At 44.7% G+C, this 16,064-nt stretch overlaps 1 protein-coding gene across 1 annotated transcript in view; it reads left to right on the forward strand.

Moving 5' to 3' along the window:
- The first annotated feature begins 4,213 nt into the window (after positions 1 to 4,213).
- TEKT1 (tektin 1) overlaps positions 4,214 to 16,064 on the forward strand; it is a 34,520-nt gene continuing 22,669 nt past the window's right edge. The window contains exon 1 of the mRNA XM_029614117.1: positions 4,214 to 4,401. The gene's annotated coding sequence lies outside the window, so the exon portion shown is untranslated. The remainder of the gene's footprint in view (positions 4,402 to 16,064) is intronic.

Below are 16,064 nucleotides of genomic sequence, written 5' to 3' on the forward strand. Positions count from 1 at the left end.
ACCTCGAAACCATAACAGGAAAGTCTCAGAAAGATGACATTTTGTATTATGTTCTTTCACCCTAGCTTGATGGTGCCATCAAGCTAGGGTGAGAGAACATAATACAAAATGTCATCTTTCTGAGACTTTCCTCACTCCAAATGACGTCAAATCTTCACCAGTGTTTACTGTGCTGTTCGTACATCTCACTCTCATGCAAAACCGGCCCCTAAACCCTAAACCACGACCATCACCTCGACCTATCTCCTACAGTGATATAACTACTTAACCCCTAGATAGTTTCTCTCTCTCTCTCACCCCCACACTCTTTCCCATATTATATGAGTAGAAATGAAACTAGTGATTCACAAAAAATATAAAAGCTTCTGGAGGATCACATAGTAACTTTCAGCCTCTATTAAAAGCCCTGCATCATGTCTCTAAAAGTGGTCCATCCAGCAGATACTAAAGAGTAGATTCATTTCTTATTGCTCACTCCCAGAGATAAATGGTAGCTTTCCCCAAATTTACATTGCTGATAATGGTTTATGGATTTTTCCTCCAGGGACTTGTTCAAACCTATTTTGAACCCAGCTATGTTAGATGCCTCAACCAGCAAGAAACTGCAGATCTTAACCTTATTTTCATATCTTTGTAGGGATCTTGAGGTTCTCTGAAATTAATCTCTGTCAGCCATTTGGAAAATGGAAATTATGCCTCAGAGCTGCAGTTGAGTGTAATATGGCCTAAATACCATGGTGCCAAAACCACCCAAACTCTTTCAGTGCTGAATAGTACAAGGCAGCCCTATAATCTATTTATAGGACATTCCTTCAAGAACCATATAAACACATTTAGGTAGATATTTAAAGATATCCGTACAGGTAAGTTAACCAGATAAGACATCCAGCTAACTTATCTGGGATATTCAGCGGAACAGATAAGTTCCTAGTTAGCTGGATAAGTTTTATCTGGCTAACTTTAGATCTACCATCAAGTAAGTAGGTCAAACTTGTCTGGTTAACTTAACTGGATAAATCCAAATATAAGCACTTATCTGGCTAAGTTATGGGCCGATACAGTAAAATCGCGGGAGAGTGGGCGAGCGCATAGGCCACTTTCCTGTGCAAGCGATACAGTATTTTAATTTATTAAAATTAGGGCCGGCGGTAAAAAGAGGTGCTAGGGACACTAGCGTGTCCCTAACTCCTCTTTTTTGACAGGAGCGGCGGCTGTCAGCGGGTTTGACAGCTGACACTCAATTTTGCTGGCATCGGTTCTCGAGCCCGCTGACAACCACAGGTTCGGAAACTGGATGCTGGCAAAATTGAGCGTCTGGTTTTCGACCCGCGAGCCGCGGGCCTATTTCAAATTTTTTTTTCTATTTTTTTTACTTTTTTTAACTTTCGGGACCTCCGACTTAATATCGCCATGATATTAAGTTGGAGGGTGCACAGAAAAGCACTAATTTCTGAAAGTAAAATGTGTGGCTTGGCTGCACATTTTACTTTCTGTATCGCACGGGAATACCTAATAGGGCCATCACCATGCATTTGCATGTTGCGGGCGCTATTAGGTTTGGGGGGTTGGACACGCGTTTTGGATGCGCTATTACCCCTTACTGAATAAGGGGTAAAGCTAGCGCGTCCAAAACGCGCATCCCATTGCGGGGCGCACTGTACTGTACCAGCCTGTTAGTCAGATACATAACCCCTCCCTTTTACACCCATAGCCCACCCACACCTATCCAGCTAATAAGGGCTTAATTAGTAGACAAAAAAGAAGTGGAATTGTGGAGTAGGGGTGAGATGGACAGGGCCAGGATCAGGTGTGAACTCACACGACACATACCCGAATAAAAGTATTGTGGTTGTCCTCGTCTCAGGGTAGGCAGCTCCAAAACTCTCTGTTCTCTGCTTCCTCCAATGGCTGGGGGTGAAGGGCCATAAGTGATTCCTGTAACTACTACTCGCTCTGTTCTGTTTCCTCAGAGGAGCCAGAATTTATATAAACTGCCGGCTCTGGCTCACTTTTTTGGGTCCCAGAAAAAAGGTGGCAGAATGCTGTTCTGGACTGTTCTGCCAGAAATTAAGCCCTCAGTATTGGGCACAAAAAGGGGTTGAATTAGCATAAGTGAGCAATAGTGCCAGTCATCAAGACCAGGGTTGAAGCTTAACAATTGGCATTGCTGCTCGCAACTTTCAAACTTGTGCTGATTCAAACTATTTTTTGTGTCTGCTTCAGTATCATCCCTTCTGTTCCCTGCAGTACAGGAAAAGTGGAGGGGATGGGCTGGATTAGGGAACAGAATGACTGGTCTCTGTGTGCGCCAGGCTCACCCCCTCTTCTTCTCTTTCCTGCAGACTGCCTAGAGGGGAGGGGCTGGAGTAGAACATCCCTGCTGCAATGCCTCTTAAGCCTGAAAAGAAGTGCAGGAACTGTGTTCCACCCCTGTTCCCCAACAAATTAAGCTCTGTGGCTAACTACTTACAGGCCAATTCAGTACGGTGCGCTCAGGCTGAGCGCAGTTAGCCCCCGTTTAGATGCGCATTTTAGACGTGCTATTATTACCCCTTATTCAGTAAGGGGTAGTAATAGCGCGTGGAAAATGCGCGTCCAACCCCCCAAAACTAATAGTGCGCTCAACATGCAAATGCATGTTGATGAGCCTATTAGTTAGTCCTGCTCAATACAGAAAGTAAAATGTGCAGCCAAGCCGCAAATTTTACTCTCAGAAATGAAAGTACCGGGAAAGTGTACAGAAAAGCAGAAAAAATTGCTTTTCTGTACACCTTCTGACTTAATATCATAGCGATATTAAGTTGGAGGCCCCAAAAATAAAAAAAAATTAAAAATCTTAAAAAAAAAAAAAATCTGCCCTTAGCCCGCGGGTTGGAAAATGGATGCTCAATTTTGCCGTCATCCATGTTCCGAACCCGTGGCTGTCAGCGGGTTTGACAACCGACGCTGGTAAAATTAAGCGTCGGCTGTCAAACCCATTGACAGCCGCCACTTCCGCTAATAAGGAGGCGCTAGGGACGTCTCTCAATTTCTCAGCACATGGCGACTCTGTCCCTTGTTGGGATTTTACATGTACCTTGGCTATGAAGCAAGGACAGCTGTCTGTGTCTTCCTCTTGATAATTAGCTCTTCAAGAGGAGAACTGATTGCAGGGCTAACAGATGCACTCCTCCTTCCTGGCTCCAACTCCTGGCGTCCCCGCCCCAATACCAGACAGAGCCAGCCAAATTGCACTTTTTCTACCTTAAATGGTCTCCCAGCATTCCTTTGGCTTCCTCCTCTGCTGGTTATGTAGTGCTGTTCTCTGGGGAAGCTAAACAGTACAGCCGTTTTCCCAACTTGTTAACACTGTCAGTGCTAGATGCGGGTTCTTGCAGAACATTTGTCATTCACAGGAGAGCACACGGGTTTTTGACGCATTTTTATATTCCTTCACCTTGGCTGCGGCGGCTTGCATTCTCTGCAGGGTTGAAAACCCTTTTTTGACAGATCCAAAACACATCACATAGATCCAGACACAGCTAGGTCCATTGTAAGGCTCCAACACATAATAAGCTTGTGGGGGCAGGCACCTGGTTTATAGTAGCTTGCTACACAAGGATGAACATTTTATGAAGTCTTTTCCTTTTTCATCATAAGCACTATCCAATGCCAGAGCAGCTTTAAAAATGCTTGATGACATTGAACTGTTCTTTGGTATCTCTGAAATTAGGACTGAACTAGCCTGTTATCCCTATAGGAAGTAGAATTCCTTTTTTTTTTTTTTAGTGTTTCTATTTGGAGGTCTGAGTCATTTATCATATGCAGTCTTTGCAGACAGGGAATAAAATATTTTGTTATACTAAGATTTAGTGTCATGATAAACTGAGATTTTAGCAGCATTGCTCATATTTGAGAAGAAAGTAATTTTGGAGGATACTTTATTGAAAACAACAACAACAAAAAAACCCAACAACAATATTTCAATAGATCTTTAATGCCATCCCGTCCATTACCCATACTCCAATTTACGGAACTAGGATAAAGTTCAGTACTATCTGTGGGGCATATTTCCATCACTTATTCAAGGATCTATTTTAAGACCGCCCCCGCGCCAACGCCTGACCTTATCACATTCTCCAATGGCTTGTGGAGGCTACGTCACCGCGGGGCGGTGGAAGGTAGACAGGCCCGCGCAGACTCAGTACGCTTGGAACGGACCTCGTCCCGCCGACGCACCCCCCTCCCTCCGGTCACCACAGAGACGCGTCCCCTGGTTCCCATGGGAACAGGTTTGTTTCCAGCTGCTGGCTTTGGTGCGAGGCGTGGTCCTCCACGCTGCCCCTTCCCTCCGGTGGAACGAGCGCACCGGCAGAAAGGAAACCTCGCGGCTGCGCACCTGCACGGACATAAATCGTCAAGGTAAGCTTAGTACGGTTCTCATGCAAATAAAAAAAACTATGTATAGCAATGAAACGAGCCGGGAGGGAGCATGCCGGTTCGTATAAATCAAATACATCGGGAAGGCGGCTGCAGGAGTTCTTGCAATGCCGGGCAGTATTCAATGCTTGAAAGACTCAGGAATGCGCTATATTATCAGAGCAGGAGTAATCACCTCCAGGATCATGAAATACAATTTAAAAAATATCCCAGCTTGTTTCATTTCCTAACATGAATCATTTTTTTAGTTGTAACCCTTATTGCTGTTTTTTTCATTATCAACAACTTTCCTTGTAAAGAAAAGCTTGTACTGTAAAATGAAATACATAAATAAACAAACAAAAGAAATATGCAGGAATTAAGTTCAGTTAAGCATTTTTATGTTTAATGAAAAATGCTTCATTAAAAGATGTTATCATCCATCAGGGTCGTTAAGAAATCTAAATTTTTAATTTGAACAATGTGCCCTACTAGAAAACGAACAGTAGAAAGTAAATATAACATGAATGACCAATAAACCTAGAGATTTACTGAATCACATTTGTTGGGCAGCTGTAGGGAGTGCTTGGACCAAGCAATTAGCACCATGAAGTGGGGAGAGGGGATCCTCTGCAATCACAACCCAACCATCTGTTCAGCAGGGGAGAATGGGGCAACCACCCCTGGCACTGCGCACAAACAGGACCACTTCAGTTAGGGAAAAAAGAAAGCAGGACCAGGACACCATGGTCGGGACACATAAGCAGAAGGCACTAGAAGGATGCCTGAGGAGGTCCATGTGGCATCCTCCATTGGACAGAATGGCATGCCGCGCTGCATGCTCCCTCTCAGACCCCTTCCCTTCCCATTTGGTGCCCTGTGCTGGTGCACTTGTTACTGGACTCAGGGTCCGCAGCCTGGTCATAGAGGAGCCTCTTGCCAGTCTGATTTTCAGAATATCCACAATGAATATACATACGATGGAGGCAGCAGGTGCACATATCTCATACATATTCATTGAGGATATCCTGACAACCAGACTCACAAGGGGCTCCTCTAGAATCGGATGGGCAAACCCTGCCCTTCTGTTCAGCACCACAATCTGGACAGCTCCTCCAACCAACCAGTGTGATAGAGAGATGGACAGACAGATTGAAATTAATAGCAAATTTCAAAGTTTTGAAACAATAACATGGAAGGCTAATAAATGCAGTTAACATGGAAGAAAGAAAAATATATGCAACATTGCCAGATGGCTAGGATTCATGATGCTTCTTTTTGTGGTTACACACAATTATTTTCCATCTTTGTGGAATAAAAAAAATGCTTAAACATTGGATTATGGTATTGTAAATTAATTCTTATAATTTTAAACTTCTAATAAGTGTAGGAGCTAATGATATATGTGTGAGAATCATCCTCAGTGATGAAAGTGAATGCAAAAAAACCTCCAAAAAAACAAAAAAAACAGGCTGCGGCTATCTTTTTTTTTTTTTTTAACAAATTCAGAACAAATCCTAAAGCCTAGATCCATGAACTTCTTAGCGATTTTATTTATTTATTTATTTAACATTTTATATACCGAAATTCATGTAGCAAAGTTACATATCATTTCGGTTTACATTATAACAGAAACAAGCATATAAGAATGCGATTACATCAAACCGGGAGAGTAAACTTGGATCAAGGAACTGGGGAGTAACTTACAAAGATTACGATTAGGTAGTAAGATTCTATAACTGAAACCTGGCTGAGTATCTGGAAGCCCTGTTACATGGTGCTTGTTGCAAGGTGTATAACTTACAAAGATTACGATATGGTAATGAGATTCTACAACTGGAACCGGTCTAAGTGTATGGGAGTTATGTTACATGGTGCATATTGCATGGTGCATATTGATGGGCGATTATTGGTATGGGCTTGTTCGAATAGCCAGGTTTTGAGTCTCTTTTTAAAGGTGATGGGGCAAGGTTCCTTCCGGAGTTCTGGAGGTAGAGAGTTCCATTGCGCAGGGCCTGCTGTAGATAGAGATCGTTTATTTAACGAGGTTTTGATGGGTGGGGCAAGTAGAGTATCTCTATAAGCTGTTCTTGCTGGTCTGGAAGGAATATGTGGTTGTAAAGGGGTATTGAGATCCAGTGGAATGAGATTGTGTATAGATTTGTGAATGATTGTGAGAACTTTGTACGAGATTCTGTATTTGATTGGGAGCCAGTGTAGGTTCCTTAAGATTGGGGTAATATGATTTCTTTTGTTAGACTTGGTCAGAATCCTGGCTGAAGCGTTTTGAAGCATTTGTAATGGTTTTATGGAGTTAGCTGGGAGGCCGAGTAGAAGGGAATTGCAATAGTCGATTTTTGAGAAAATGATTGCTTGTAGGACTGACCGGTAGTCTTGGAAGTGGAGGAGGGGTCTGAGGCGTTTCAGGACTTGTAATTTATAGAAGCCATCTTTCATGGTGTTATTAATAAATCTCTTTAGGTTTAATTGATTGTCCATGATGACTCCGAGGTTTCTGACTTGAGATGAGAATGAAGGTTGACTGGTGGGGAGTATGTTGGACATTGCATAATTACTGTCCTGTGAAACGAGGAGTAATTCAGTTTTTTTTGAGTTAAGGATTAAGTTAAGGCTCAAGAGAAGATTGTTGATGGTTAGAAGGCAGTTATTCCAGAATTCTAGTGTTTTTTGTAAAGATTCCATTACCGGGATGAATATTTGCACATCGTCTGCATAGATGTAATGGGTTAGTTTCAGATTGGAGAGGAGCTGGCAGAGCGGTAGTAGATAAATGTTGAAGAGGGTAGGGGAAAAGGACAAGCTTTGTGGGACTCAAAGTTCATTACCTATGGCTTGTGCCTCTGTTTGTGTATTCTACAAATTCTCAAAAGCCCTTGCTCTTTGCTCTAGGGAAAAACAGCTGAAGTGTTTTGGAAATGACCTTAAAAGTTGTTAGCCTGGGAACTTCACTCAGATAAACAGAAATTGTAAAACTACTTCCATAAAATAAGTGAATTTACTTCAGAAAATGCCGCCCTCCCTCCCAGGGAATGATTGTATCAGAAAAGATTTCTCCTGAGAATATGACTATGGGTAATGCTTTAGTTGAAAGAAATGAGAAACAGTGGCTTAGTGTTTGCAACAATTTACTCATCTTGTAATCCACTTTGAAATGGCTATACAGTCATGGAAGGGAGGAGTAGAAATCCATAATTAATTAAGTTAAATTAAACATTGGGCTGGGAAGCTGGGTTCAAATCTCATCTCTCTCACTAGCACTCCTTGTGACCTTGAGCAAGTCTCTTTATCTCCTATTGCCTTAGGTACCCATTTAGATTATAAACCTCTTTTGGGCAGGAATTAGATTCGTACTTATCACCATTGTACAATGCTGTGTGTGTGTGTCCAATTGCACTATAAAAACAATGTTAAGTGTTTTTGTCCTAATGCTGGTTTTATTCATGCTTTCAATAGGAGAGAGTAGAAAGTAAAGATAAAAAATAAATTGTAAGTGATACCTTTTTTATTGGACTAAAATAGTACTGTAAGGGAAACTGCAGAATCAGCTGCAGCACTGACATTCGGCCTGGAGAAAAGATGACCTGACCATCCATCCTTGAGTCTGGATATTGTTTAGACTGGAACTGCTGGCAAGGACAGTGAGTAATCCTGTCCCACAAACACACAGTCTAGTTTGGCACGCACACTTGTTTACATTAGGCTATAAAAGACAAACAGCTATGGCCCAAAGGTGGGGAGAGCGAGAAACTTTCTTTCACTTTGCTGGCATGCAAAGTGCTGTGTGTCCTTTGTAGCCGTACAAAGGGACGGGACCCCTTTTGCCTGTGGTGGGCTTTCTCTCTCAGGCAGGCGGATGAAAAGGGTGTTGTGAGTATTGGCCGAAATGCAGTGCACGGATACAGATGTATATGCTTAGCAATATTTTTAATGCTTAGAACTGTATATGCTTAGAACTGTATATTTTAGTGCTTAGAGCTGTATACCTTTAATACTTAGAATTGTTAAGATTGTATATCAATAAACATATTATTTTACTTTTACCTTATTCTCGCCTACCTCATTCCTTACAAGTACATTTGTAATTAGCTTTCAAGAGCTTATGCTTCCCTCATCAAGTCAATGCAAGATGAGCTGGGTATGAAGTTACCCAAATATACAAGCAAATTACAGGTTGCATTACATACAGTGGTAGTACATGAACATAAGAACAGAAGAGGTGCCATGCTAGGTTAGTCTAATGATCTTTCAAGCTCAGTATCCTGTCTCTGACAGTGGCCAGTTCAGATTGCTCTAGGCAGTACTCAGCAAATCCTAAAGGGGAGATCCATTCCCTGTTGCTATCTCTTAGTCTACCTGGCTAATAATAGTTAAAGGACCTGTCTTTCAGAAATTTGTGCAAGCCTTTTTTAAACTCTGTTACACTATTAGCTTTAAACACATCCTCCAGCAACAAATTTCATAGCTTAATTGTGCATTAATTGAAAAAAAATCCACTTTCTTAAATGTGTTAGTTTCAAGGAGTGTCCCTTAGTCCTAGCAGCATTTGAAAGAATAATCCTTCCTTGTTTACATACTCCACACCACTCATGATTGTATTAATAGAGCCCTCAGCAGAGCTGCACCAGCTGAGAATCTTTGCACTGAGCTCAGTAAATGCAGAAATGTGTGCACCTTGTTCCTGGTTGCCTCTATTCCCCTTGACAAAACCAGTCTCACTCTGGATAATGTGGGTACCATGGCCACTTTATACTGTTCCAGAGGGTAAGTATTCAAGCAACATTACTTGCCCAGCAGCACACTGAACTATCTCCAGACATGGGAGGAAGGGGTTTTGATTACATTACAAGTTTTGACTTTGTGAATTAAGTGAATTTTCAAAACAAGCCTGAAAAAGTCAGGCAGTCTAAGTGATCAATAACCAGACCACTCATTCCTCTCTCTCTCTCTCTCTCTCTTTCTCTCTCTCTCTCTATATATATATATAATATGTATATTATGAGAGCTCTTCATCAGAAATAGTTTCTTTCAAGCACAGACTCAAGCACTCAAGGGAGTATTTGCTTGCTAACTGTTCCTCAGAAGTGAGGCCAGCAATGGGAGATACTGTACTTTATTCTACTGACTCAACATTTTGTGAAAATCCTACCTGGAACTCTGCACTAAACAAAGCTTTAGAGCAAGAGTTTTTACAACATATTTTGTTGGCTTCAAAATGCAACCACCCCATTGACAATTTTTCTTAAATACTCAGTTGACTTTAGCTATCTCCTTCATCTATGATAGTCATAGAGCAACTCTGATGGTGGATGAATTTGAAAATTGCTTACAGCACAGATGTACAACCGTGGGCCTCGAGAACTGCAAGCAAAGGTTGGTTTTCCAGGTCAAGCCGTGCATTTTATCTTGGTTCTCAGACAAAATGCATGCAAATGTGCCTGATGAATATTCATTGCACTTATCCTGAAGACCAAGCCTGTTGGTGGCTCTTGAAGACAAGGGTTGTGCACCTCTGCTTTACAGTGTGAAATCTCTCTGCAGGCACTGGTTGTAAGAGCAGGAGAGGAGCAGATAAATTTCAGTTTGCTTTCAGATATTTCTTTATCTGTCAATAAGCAGGCTGTTGCGATGCTGCTTGCGGAGCCCATTCCGCGAGCAGCCTCTCACCTCCAGCCCGACGCCGTGGCAGGCCCCTTTCTTTGCGGCTTGGAAGTGCCACTATCACTGCTCCTTTGCGGCTGTGGGCCGCTGCTGTTGGCTGCTTCCGTGCAGCCCGAATGCCCCGACGCCACTCTCCACCTTGCGGCCCGATGCTGTCTACCGCTGCTGCTTCCCAGCGGTGCGCTGGCTCTGGTCTGCTTTGCAGCAGGAAGCTGCCACCAACTCTGTCTTCAGGCGGTAGGAGAGCCACCGCTGTTTCCTCACTGTTCGCGGCCCGAGTGCCGGCATTTCTCCTCACTGCAGGGATGTCGCTGATGCTGACTTCCTTCTTCACCACCCAGCTCCTCTAGGCGCACGTGCGTGCCTGTGTACTGTATTTAAAGGGCCAGCGGCAGGAAAAGCCCCGCGGCCCCTACGGATGATGTCATCACTCCTTGCCATGTCCAGCCCTATATTAGGGCTCTCTTCCACTTTCTCAGTGCCTTTGCATGGATCCTCACAGTAATCTGTGCTTCCTTTACCATGCAAGGTTCTCTGTGGTCTCCGCCTGTCTTGATGGTTTCATGTTCAATGTTCCTGGTCTCTTGTGGATGTTCCTGGTCTTGTTCTTCATTGGAGCTCCTTCGTTGTCTCTCCGGTGTTCCTGATGTCCCATATTCTTGATGTTCCTTGTTCTAGATGTTCCAAGTTCCCATCTCCAGCTCTTCGTCCTGTTTCCAGGGTTCCTTCTCATCCACCTTTCCTGCATGCCATCCATCATCGTGGTCCATGAGTAGCCCATGGGGGGCTGTGTAGGGCACTTCGTGGCACAAGGCCTGTCTTCATGTCTGCAGCACACGTTTCCAGAAGGCCCTTGCTTTTAATGCCGAAGTCTGTTCCTGAATCCGAGTTCTGAATCCTTGAATCCTGAGTCTTAAATCCTTGAATTCTGCTCCCGGTCTTCAGAGTTCCTTGTTACTGCTTCTGTCCATGCCCTAGACTCAAGCCAGAGCCTGCTCTGTTTCAGCGTGGTCTGCGACCAGCCATGGGTGGCTGTGTAGGGTGTGCCTCGATGCAGGCCTCTCCTGAATCTTCATCACATTTTCAGCTTTAAGTCCTCATCTTCTCATCTGGAGTCTGCTTCACTTTCAGCGTGGTCCGCAATCAGCCATGGGCGGCTGTTTAGGCCATGCTGCAGTACTGTACTCGCCCTGTACTAGTGCCTGATTCCTGAATCCTCGTCTGAGTCTTCCAAGTTCCTCGAGTCTTTGTCTGAGTCTTCCAAGTTCCTTGCGTCCTCGTCTGAGACTTCCAAGCTCCACAGTTCCATGTCTCATCATGTTCCTGCCCTCAGCCTCTGTCTGGCCTCACGCACTCGTTGTTCCCAAGTGACGGGTCCAGGAGGGCTACTATTGAGACCAACATTGTGTTGCTGAGTCTCACCTGTGCATGCAGGTCCAGTAAAAGTCTGAGCCTGCCTTGTCCAGTTCCACATCTCGATCCTGGTCCAGCTTTGCTCCAGCCCTTGCTTGGACCCTCTCATCTCCTACGGTGTGTGTGTCTTGGGGCTCCTCCCTGAGCCGCGCAGTGGCCCAAGGGCTCACATCTCTCTAGAGCAAGCGACCGTACCTCCACGCTCTCAACAGGATGAGAAGGCCATGAGCTCGGTGGGTGTGTTCTTGTGGTGGGCTCAAGGTTTCCTGGACTCCTTTGATACCTTGTTCCTTGTCAAGAATTTTTGCCCAAGTTTGCCTGGATTTTTTCTTCTGATCTTACGGAAATTATCTTATCTGTGTCTGGAATTTTTATTTTTTATGACCCACAGGATGTGCCTGTACTTATTTCCAATCATTCACTCCTTTCTGGAGCACCAGTTATTGTACCAGAAAAATCACTAGTTGATATAACCTGTGTTGGCACTGAATTGAATCCCAAAATTTGAAGTTGTATAATGGAATTAAAATATTCTTTTTATCATATAATTAAAATTACTATCATGTTTTAAATAGTTTGTGGTGATAACTATGACAAAATCTTTTCTTTTGAAAACATCTTTTGAAGAAATGTTTTGAAAATATCTTTTTATGTCGGAAGATAAGACCTCAGCACCAGCATAGAATCTGGTAGTGAACAGAAACTAGTGAACTGGTCGGTACAATCACTGGTCTGTTGTCTTCTTTTTGTTTTTTTCTTTTTTTAATAAAACTAAAGTACTGAAACGGGCATTAAAACTGTTTGTTGAATGCACTACAACTTCAAAATATCAGACTTGAACTTCAAACCAAGAAGGTTTTGAGTTATCAAATCTGAAGTTAAACTGTATCCGTTTTATACTGTGCCAAACCGTCTGAGCATTCGCAAAGCGAGCAAAGTTCCTTTTAGTTTTCTTATACTCCCACATAGAGAGTTACTATCCCGACAGGAGTGTACTTATCTTAGCAACTTGTTCTATTGCTTATAAGCTGGTTGTGTACTGTGAAGCCCGAGTATGTTTCTTAGGCTAACACAACCGCTGGGTTTTTTTCTTTTTAGAACCGCCAAACTGCCGACGTTGTCAACTTTTCATAACCTGCATCAGGGCGGGCTTTTTTTGCAATGGACTTGCCATCTCAGTAGTCGGGTTAATTGCACCTATTATTGTGCCTGGGTTTATTTTTATTTTTTTTTCTCATGACCTGCAGGAGGCACCTGCACCCAGGTCTCCCAAGCTCTTCGGTTTGTTCCTGGACCCTTCTCTGATCCATCAGTCTCCACTTTAAGGACTCATTTTTGACCCTTGCCAGTCTTCAGGTTTTTTCCCCTGGGGTTATTTTTTCTCGACCTGCAGGAGGCGCCTGCACCCAGGGTTCAACTTTTCTTCAGTCTGCTGGCTTTCCATCAAGAGTTCTTGATCTGAAGGGGATATCTGCATCCAATCATTATTTTACAGCTGTCCCAGGGTCCTTGGTCCATCCGAACTCAGGAGGCGCCTGCACCCAAGGCCTGGGTCGCCCCTTCAGCTTCAACTCCGTCTCTGCATCACCTCTGCTGCAAGTCCTCAATTCATCTACAATGGTAGACTTGGCAGTGCCCTCCACTGGGTCACCGTTAACATCTGTTGCCTTTATCCAGTCTTCTTTTCCTGATTTGAGGACCATTTTCACTGGTATTTTTGAATTTCTGGTACAGTCTTTTCAACCTTGAACAACGATTCCATTTCTGGAATCTCTGCAAGTGTCCACCGCCTGCACATCTTGGGTGGAGAGACTCATTCCAAAATCCACAAGAATTTCCACCTCCACTATAGAAACTATTGCTGGCCAATGACATCAGACAGTACCTTTCCTAACACAGTTTGGCTAAGTGCCTTCATTCCGTTCTTCAGTTACTCAAAGTCTGCTGGCAATCCTATTTCCACCGATAGCTTAATGGAGGGAAAGAAGCATTTCTCCATCCCGAAATTGCTTCGGTTATCTCCTTATCTCCAACCGGAGTTGCTGGCCATGAAGCTATGTCTTCCATCTATTCAACCTCCTTACCACTAGAGGCTCTACTGCCAGCCCCGTGACTATACTAAACAACTCATGGGAATCTATTCTTGCTACTCCTTCTGTGGAGATGATTTTAAATTCAAGATCGGTGCTGTCACACTACAATAACCAAAAGAACAATTAGCATTGAACTGGAGTACATTAAACTAAAGCAAATCCAATTTCAGCCCACAATGTTGTCCAAATGAGATCAAGATCCACTCCCTGTACTTATGGACTGCCGTTTTCACCTTGATAATACTATCTCTTGTTGGTTTCTAGAGACCAACATCTTGTCTGGTACATCTTTAAAGTAAGATTTAATCTTGGAATTCCTTCGTGGGTGATCATCTACCATCTCCTAGCGTAAGGTCAAGTTCCACCTTCCACTGAGTTTCCATCTAAAAGCCACTCTGTTGGTTATGAGTCTGCCCTTCAGAACCTGCTGTTGGTAACCTTGTGGCCAGTCGGCTTGTCCAAGTTCTGAATCCTTGAATCCTGAATCCTGAATCCTGAGTCCTGAATCCTTGAATCCTGCTCCCGGTCTTTGGAGTTCCTTGTTCCTGCTTCCGTCCATGCCCTAGACTCAAGCCAGAGTCTGCTCCACTTCAGCATGGTCTGCGACCAGCCATAAGAGGCTGTGTAGGGTGCGCCTCGGTGCAGGCCTCTCCTGAATCTTCATCATGTTTCCAGCTTCATCTCCTCATCTTCTCATCTGGAGTCTGCTTTGCTTCCAGCGTGGTTGCGACAAGCCATGGGCGGCTGTGTAAGGCACACTGCGGTGCAGTACTCACCCTGTACTAGTGCCTGAATCCTGAATCCTCGTCTGAGTCTTCCAAGTTCCTCAAGTCTTCATCTTCCAAGTTCCTTGAGTCCTCGTCTGAGTCTTTCAAGTTCCTCAGTTCCATGTCTCGTCATGTTCCTGTCCTCAGCCTCCGTCTGGCCTCACACACTCATCATTCCCAAGAGGCAGGTCCAGAAGGGCTACCGAGTGGCCGGAGGGCTACTGGAGACCAGCATTGTGTTGCTGGGTCTCACCTGTGCATGCAGGTCCAGTGGAGGTCTGAGCATGCCTTGTTCCATTTCCTTAGATGTTCCACGTCTCGATCCTGGTCCAGCCTTGTTCCAGCTCCAGCCCATGCTTGGACGCTCTCACCTCCCATGGTATGTGTCTTGGGGCTTCTCCCAAGGGCTCACATGGCTTATTTAGCCATGCTGTCTGTGTGACTTTATCCGGGCATCACAGGGTGGAACCTTTTCTCTCTAAGCTCAAAGAGCTTTTTTTTTTACCCCCCCGTTTTATTGTAATTTCCACCTTTTGTTAAACTGTAAACCGATATGATGTGTATTTTAATGTCGGTATAAAAAAACTGTTAAATAAATAAATAAATAAATAAATAAATAAATAAATGTGCGGTTTTTCCCATGCTCCTTGAGCTGATCTCTTGAGTTTCGTTTTTTCCATGCACTGACATGGTCGCATGAAATGTATTCCTTCTTTTTCTCCTCAAAAGAAAAGAGCACTTTTAAGTGTTAGGATCATGGACCCTTGGGCCGGCTGGGACTGCAGGTGTTGTGCTGTGGGAACCCACAGTGAGCATCGCAGCCAGGAGGCGGCACTGAGGAGAGACTCTGAAGAAGACTTCACCACTGGAAGCCTGAGGTCCCCCCAGGAGGAGCCCGTAGGGACCCGGGCCTCTTGGTCCTAGGTGGATCCTCTGCGACCAAGGATCTGAGGAGCAGGCTGCCGAGGTAGTCCGATGAAGAGACGTGCCCAGGAGGTCAGAAGAGACTTCACCCTTGGAAGCCTGAGGTCCCCCCTGGAGGAGCCCGTGAGGACCCAAGCCGCTGGGGCTTAGGAGAAACCTCCGGGCGAATGGAGAATGGGTACCTGTGGCAGTGGTGAGAGATGAAGCCGAAGTCCAGGAACAAGCCAAGGACAGGAGCCAGAAGTCAGATGTCAGAAGCCAAAACCAGGGATGGAAGCTGAAGCCGGTGTCGAGGAACGAAGCAAGGTCAGGAGCCAGGAGTCAGAAGTCGGAAGCCAAAACCAGGGACGGAAGCTGAAGATGGAGTCAATGGGCGAGCCGGGTCAGAAGCCAGAAGTCTGAAGAGATGATCCAAGATCAAAAGCAGCAACTAGAAACTCAGGGACTGAGTGAACCTCGTTGCAAGGCGAGGCATAGCTGTGACTGCCGGGTTTAAATAACCCAGCAGCGTCTGACGTCACCGGGAGGCTGTCCCTGGGTTTCCTGCGCTGGCCCCTTTAAATCAAAAGCCCTGGCGCGCGTGCCTAGGGGGCAGGGCCAGCCACGGTTCGTTGGTGGCATCTCCCTCGCAGGGAGAATGCCACGGTAGGCCGCGTTTCGGGCCTGCGTGGCCGAAGAGGAGGAGTTCCCATGGCCGGATCAGGCCGCGCGGTGAGTGAAGGTCCCGGGGCACAGCCCGGGACCGTAATATTAAATGGTACCATGCCGAAGAACCCTGGCTTTAATTATT

The sequence above is a fragment of the Rhinatrema bivittatum genome, chromosome 8, assembly GCF_901001135.1.
Source record: "Rhinatrema bivittatum chromosome 8, aRhiBiv1.1, whole genome shotgun sequence".
In the NCBI taxonomy this organism is placed as follows: domain Eukaryota; kingdom Metazoa; phylum Chordata; class Amphibia; order Gymnophiona; family Rhinatrematidae; genus Rhinatrema; species Rhinatrema bivittatum.